Source organism: Taeniopygia guttata, chromosome 1 (assembly GCF_048771995.1).
Source record: "Taeniopygia guttata chromosome 1, bTaeGut7.mat, whole genome shotgun sequence".
NCBI lineage: Eukaryota > Metazoa > Chordata > Aves > Passeriformes > Estrildidae > Taeniopygia > Taeniopygia guttata.
Window position 1 is genome coordinate 2112057 of NC_133024.1, and position 7880 is coordinate 2119936.

The window sequence follows — 7880 nt, forward strand, 5'->3', positions numbered from 1 at the left end:
ACTGTGAAAAAAGAATGGAAAGACATGTTGAATATAATAGGCAAATCATCAAACTAAAAGAAATCTTTTTTTTCACCTAAAAATCAAAATAAATAAACAAACCCACACATTTAAAAAATAAATACAATAAGCACACAAGTGTTAGTAAGAATCTGGATCTTTCCTGGTAACACAATGGAAGACATTAAAAATAGATAGAAACAATAATGAGAACATTTCTATATGTGTTACATGAGATTACCATCTCTGTGTGTGTACAGGCTACAAGATATTTCAGCTACCTTAAGCCAAGCATTTTTAATCATGTGAAAGTACAAACAGCATATTTCAAAATACCATCCAGGAAGAGAGGACACCTACATTATTTAATCTTTTTTTCTCACAATTGAAGAACGGAAATCGTTACACAGAATGGGAGCAACCTGTGCCAAATTGACATTAAAATATGGTAACTGGTCATTTCACAACTCCAGAAAGCCAGTTTGGTACTCTTTGTGACCTTGGGTTAGATTTTCTAAGTGAACTGCTTTAGTGACTTACAGGGGTATTTAAGCAGAACTCAGGAAAGAAATGAGCTTCCTTTTTCCTGAGCAAATATTCACCCTGATCTTCCCCACCTGAAGGTCCTCTCCTGTGACCTTTGACTGATTGCTGGTCTACTCATGTGCATGTACAAACTACAAAGAGTTTGAGACTCTAGAACTGAGAGCACTTGTGTAAGAGGGAAAATACAGCCATGCACACACAAACACTGCCACTGAAGATTTGCATCAAATCATTCAGGTGCAGAAACCCTAGATCCTTTCCCTAAAATAGCTCTCAGCACACTTATCTTTAGGGACATTTCACCTTGTGGATGTAATTCCCTAATTAATTACTTCATCTTCCGCCTACAATCCTCCAAACCTCTTTGCAGATCTGTTATAATACAGTTACATATTCATGTGATTCCAGCTTTGTCTCAGTCAAATGTGGTTTTTATTCATAGTATGGATTACAATCACAGTTCTTTTGAAGCACGAGCTCATCAACACACCTAGCCAACACAGGTAGCTGCTTAATTAAAGAAGATAAGTAGCAACGAGCTTGACGTTTCAAAGAAAGACACATTTAAATGTATACCCTTTAGAAGCAACTCTGCCTAGCTGTGCAGACGCTGCACTTCATTCATAATTAAGGTAAGCTTTTACCTCCTTAATGGACGTAAAAATATTTATGCTTTTGTGCACTTACTGAGATAGAGGCAGTACCTACATCAGTGGTGAAGGCTGCATGTCAAGATTTGGGTGCATGGCACATGGGAAGCATGTCCAGTAAACAAGATACTGAACAGGCACTCAGAGCTGTTCAGTAAAGCTTTGATGTCCAAGTCTGTGGCAACTAAGAGGATGATCTCCCAGGTCTTCTGGAAGCACAGCTGCAAAACGAGTTTGTGTGTGTACCCATTTAGACATTTATGTACCTCCAGACATGGAGGCATCCAGCAAGTACAAACACCAAGTGTAAAACCAAGAGGTGTAGAGCAACCTTTTCAGGTTGAAGTTCCATTATGGAGAAGATGGAATGCGAAAGAGTTTCAAGATGGCCAAATGGGACATTGTGGCAAGCACATTTCTCTCCCTCTCAGGATATTCATAGAGGTGCACAGAGAGAAATGAAAGAGAAAACAATTTCTATTTCTGCTCCTTGTTTTTCCCATGTGGAATGTGTTTGGAGAATTGTTTACCTGGAGTGAGTGCTTGGTTGGATTCTGGTGAGGATTGTTTGAGCCTGATGGCCAATCCAACCCACCTGGGGCTGGGCTCTCAGAGAGGGTGACGAGTTGTGTTAGAGAAAGTCGTATGTAGTTTGAGTATCCTCCTTTTATATAGTATATTAATGTATTTTAGCGTAGTTATAATACAGAAATCATTCAGCCTTCTGAATTGAGTCAGACATCATCATTTCTTCCCATTGGGTTCGCCTGCATTTACAATAGGACATTTTAGGAACAAGAACTAATATTTAACAATAATAAATGTTCCCTTCTAGTAACCTAGTTGTACATATTACCTTCAGCCTTGTGCTGTCTAGATGCTGTATGACTTTTAAGGAAATAATGATTTCCCCTGCATTTTTTCTTCTGCGTCTTGGTTTTGAGATTTGGAAAGATGTGATGTTTCTGGAAAGCTTAATCAAACATGTCCAACAGATCTCCCTGGGCTGATTTTCTAATTGCTTGCTAAAGTTTTGCAAGTGACATAAAAGAGTATCCTGTTTCATGTCTTGAGATTAGAAACTTCACTATTGTGACAGAAATTCTTATAAAAAATGATGCTTGTAGAGAAAGATGTGCTACTTGAGTAGCTTTGGCAGCCAGTGTGATTTGGCTGCTATGAAACTCGTGCAAATGTCACAGATTTGGCTCCATTCCCAGCTCTTCTGTGAATTTGCCCAAAAATTATCACTCAATCTAGTCCTCTTGTTTTGTTTCCTCAGTGGTGCCAGGATTTGGGCTGTCCACACATGACTTTGCAAACTACCTAATATAGTGGCTCCCTATTACAGCTAAGAGGGAAAAAAAAGGCAAATCCTCAGTAGGCTTTTGAACATAAGGCAGAAATCTTTAAGTTCATTCTGTATTCATTGGGGAACCAATGGAGAACAGAGCACTAGGAAAATGAGTTTCCTCTGTTTCTGAATAGACAAGTTGCTGCATTCTATCATCTTGGGCTGTTTTCAGTCTGAGTAGCTGTATTTCCAGATAATGAGGTGCAATTTCTCTAAAGCAGCTTTAAATCCTGCTGCATATGATGAAATGTTTCAATGTTTTTCATTTTCTTGTTTGTGTTCTGCAAAAAAAAAAAAAAACAACAACAACAAAAAAAAAACCAAACCAAAAAACAGAAGCACAATAACAGGGAGTTTATTGGAAAGATATTGGGGACTATCAGGGGCTTCAGAAAATAGTTACAAAACCTAAATATGGTAATACCTACAGTTTGCTAAAAGCAGCAATTTTGTGGCATTTACTTTAGTGCACCTTTTTCATTAAAGAAAAAATTAGGGGAGTTAAACTTTAATGCATTTTTGTCTGTGTTGACAATTCAGATGGGTCTTGGGATTTGTTTGTGTTTGTTTATTTATTTCTTCTTAATTGGATTATAAATGGTCACAGAGCCAATTCAGTCTCTAGAGTCAATAATTTAATGATGTTCTGAACCTCTTTCTGAAAGTTACCCACAGAGGAGCTATACAGAGAAAGATGCCACCTTCTCTTTTCATAGTGTAATTAAACTTTACCTGGCTACCAATAAACTAACTTACAAATTCTTCCTATAATTTAAATGAAATGTGAAAATATACATTCTTTGACTAATTTTCAGGAAACGGAAAATCCAATATAATTTAGGAAATTAAGTGTTGCCTTCAGACAGCTGATCTTAAAACCAGCCCCCTTTGCTTTCCCTCCTTATCTACCAACATTTTCCATACTTTGCATAACTGAGAAACCACAGATATTTTGCCAGTGTCTCATAGCTAATGTACCATACAGGGCATATCCCCAGAAATGCACCAAATGCAGAGCAACATCTCTTTATTTGTGTGTTCTTATTCTTTCTTCTGTTTATTCAAATACAGCCAGATTGGCACATATCAAAAATAAAAATTAATCCATCATTAAGTGCAGATAAGGAACATGGCAAAGCAGAACAACTGCAGCCCTGTCAATTTATTGAGATATAAATTGTCAATTTATTTATACCTCATTTATTGAGTCAGAGAGATATTCATGGTCTATGTCATGTGGACTAGGAGACAAAAAACAGGCCCTGGACCATTAATAAGAATGAAGCCTTTGGGACTTTCACCTCTGAAGAAAGGATAATACCCCTGGAGAACACCAGCATAGAAGGGATTTCTGGTACAGTAAGTCACAGCAGATGTGACAGCACCCAAAGAAAGTTCTTTCTCCCATGAAGCCCTGCTGACACAGCCATGGTTTGGACTGCTCTTGTAAGAACATTTTCAGGGGCGGGTGAACTTTAAAAACAAGCTGTCAAAGCCGCAAGGCTGAGCTACAGCAATTCAACTGAATTTAACTATGAGAGAGGAGGCTTCAAAATACCAGAAGATTTACAGCCTCATTACACTGAAAATAGCTGCAATTTTTATGTTCTTGAGTTTTGAGGAGCTTTAAAAAGTTTTCTCCTATAACTTGGGGCTTCTATGCGGTATAAAGAAAACCACATCAAAAGAATGAGTGTCTGGGTCAAGACAAAGCCATAATTCCCAAGCTGTTGGAAGGAAAAGAGATGAAGACAGAACTAGGTCAGAGACCCAGCATCACAGCTCTGCAGATTTGCTTCTGGTGCTCTTTTTGGTATCCAGGGAACGGGGAGAAGAAGCCTTGTGCTCACCTCCAACAACAGGTGCTGCCCTAACTATCAACCACCAATCTTCAGTTCATTTAAAGCTGCAGCTGGCCTGATTTTGCAGTGTTCTGGTACAGGCAAAGCTATCAGAAGGTCACCACCACCACAGGACTGCTCAGAGCAATCTGCTATTTCAGGCAACTGTGTTTGCCTATACCTACAGACACTCCAGAATTCACGTGTTAGTGAGAAATGGTTTCCAAATACAGAAATGCCAAACTGGTGGCCACCAAAACTACTGGAATGAATAACTCTGTTTGCTGCATGTGATAACACAATACCTCGCTATTCTTGACTGGTCTTATTTTTTTAATTCAACTCTTGGCAGCTTTGAAACAGAATAAAAATGAAGACAGAACACAATTGGAAGAAAATGACCAGCATAAACGAAGTAAATAGTCAAATCAAATTGCAGTCATAGGGTACAAAATACGAGTTTTACAAGACCAAGAAAGAGGAGAACCAGGGAGTAAAGATTCTAATTGTATTGGTCATTAAGGGTATCTGAAACCATGACAAAGTCAGAGGACAGAAAGATTAGTTTATACCTCAGATAACTTACATTTCAAACTGTACTTAAAACCCTAAAAAGGTTTTCAAAAGGAAAAGCAAGTTCTTTATTTAAAAAATAATACAGGTGACACTAAATACTTGCATGACTATAAAAGATGGGCATGCAAAGTTTTTTGCAGAGTTCAAAACCTTGTCATATCTGTCAGCTGCATGTAACAGCTGTTTAGAAGTTTTAAAATTAAGCAAATGGAAAAGCCCACATAATATTACAGATTATGTAGATTTAGCACTTCAGAACTTCTAGATAAAATTACGACTTGTCTAGGAACCCTTCATATTTTTAATTACCCTTTTGGTCTCATGGATGAGATCAATATCAGTAGAATTATGGAAGCACTTATAGAGGTACAGTCACTGTGAACCAGACTTGAAGCTATTGGGAGTGACAGAAGTTAAGCCATAAACAGTCACTCCTTTATATTCAGAATATGTATTTAGTGAATCACCATCTATGCCTTATTTCTAAGTCACAAAACACTGCCACATGCTTTATGTTACTTTGCACAGCAAGCAGAATCATACTAAGCTCTGCTCAATTCCCCTGTGTCCATCTCTCACCTGCTACAACAACGTGCAGAGATTCTTTGTCTGCTCTGTCAACCCCACACATTGCCTCTGCCTGAGATTGAAGTTTCCCCAGCCCCTTAGGAATAGCAGATGTGTCTGCAGTGTTAATGTGACATGCAGTACATCTAGGTGTAAGTGAAATACCAGCCTGACATGTTCCTCAAGTCTCCAGATCACCTTCTAAAAAGTTCTTCTATAACCTTGTGAGGTCATTTCAAAGCACTGTTGAAAATTAAAGGATGTTGGCACCCAAGCTGAAAGTAAGTACCTTCAGAAATACACACATTTTAGAAGAAAGCCCACTTGATTAGAACCAAACTGAGGACATTATTTTTAATCCAATGATGGCATTTTTGCCAATTTACTTTTATAGGTGATTTGTCCTTTACCATTTAAGTTAGCAACAGTGCCCACAAGTAGAAACTAATCCATTCTCATTCTGAACCTGTGGGAAGGCTAAGCAGAATTTTGCAAAGGTTATGTGTTCACAGAAGACCAAACTAATGCAGGAGTTATACACACCATAACAAAGACCTAGAAGGATAGATGGCTGAACTGAACAATGACAAAGGGACACTGAAATCTCCAGCAGCCAAAATAAATACTTGAGAAATTTTTTGTTAAATTAGGTGCCTGAAATTAAGCACCCACATTCATATGTAGGCAGTGATGTGAGTGATTTGAGCTATGAAGGATTCAGGCAACCACTGCTTACACTGGAATCACTCATCAAAAATCAGGTCATACACTTCTCAGCCTACATATAGATTTAATGCCTAAATTAGGAAGGAAATTTTGGAAGTCTTGAGTTCTGAATCTTAAAAACACTAGAAAACTTGAACATAAACATGATATTAAGTCCTCATATATGGTAGATCAGCGTAGCCCTATTGGCATAATGAAAAAGCATTGATATTTTAATGAGCTGAAGATCTGGCTTCACAGTCTGCTGTGGCATTTGTGTGTCCATGTATGGATAATATCTCTACACTGGCAGGGAGAGCTGGACAGAAACAAGGGAACAGTCCCAGAAAGCAGGAGTTACTGGTTCAAGCCAAGATCTACTGATCCAATCTGCTGTGCTATCTTGCACACATCACTTTGTAATTCTGAGCATTTTCCCAAATGAACCTTCACCTCTACATACTGTTTAGACTGTAAAAGTCCTCTTGCTGTGTGTCACACAATGCTGAGCAGAAACAGATTCTTAGCTCAGTTTGTGCCCTCACCTGTTATTCCAAACACTATCAATATTAAATCTATCTGAATTTATAAAACCAGCCCAGATTCTCTGCCTTGGCTGTGTAAAATCTGCCCCTGACTCAGCAAAGGAAAAAATACACCTGACAAGCCTTGAATCTGCATCTGCCCAGGTTTGCACAGACTCCATGTAATGGATGTAACTGCATATGAAATGCTACAATGACAATAAATACACATAAATCTACTAAACTGATGAGCTTTCACTCAGACCTGATTAATGATGCCCTCAAGAGCAGCACCAAGCTGCATTTTCATCCTTAAAGGTGAAAAGCAACAGTTTTAATGGACGTGAAGCAACACAGAGGACCATTTCTCTTCCAAGCCTTTGAGAAATATTTCCAGCATGATTCTGCCCATCAATACAAAAGCACTGCATGGCAGCCAGAGGTCCATGAGGTAAAAAACACCTTCAGCTTCACCAAAGGAGGGACAGGAGCATAATCTCTGCACCATGGTAGTAAAGGTGCTATCCAGTACCTGAGCAGAGATTTACAGGAGAACCCCACACCCCTCACAGCTACCCTGAACACCCCCATAGTAAATTGAGCAGCTCTGCCCTTCAGTCTCACACAGCCAGGCAGGAAATCTCCAAAGGTTCTGAGCCAGAGCTGGCTCTCATCCAGGCAATGCAAAGGAACACAAGCTCTGATCTGCCTGTGCCCATTCGTGGCTAAAGAAGTGCCATGCACCCACAGTCAGTTTGGGAACCAGCCTTAGGGACTCCTGTACCCCATAATATTCCAGTCAGTTTGGGAACCAGCCTTAGGGACTCCTGTACCCCATAATATTCCCACACCAGCACTGCTAATCACATGCGAGTTCATGCTGCCAGGGTTATTTAAATGGGCTGAATTGGTTCCCTGAGTATTTAATAAATATTGCCTGCTGGCATAAAAGGGATTGAAGAGCTGGAGTTCTGAAAGAGCCAAACATCCCTTTTGGCACCTTTGCTCTAATGATGTAACTGTGTCTCTCAGTCTCTGCCAGTCTCAGCAGACTGGCATTAAAGTGACACTTTGCCCAGGAAAAAGGAAATAAACAGATTATGCTCCATCTGATGCA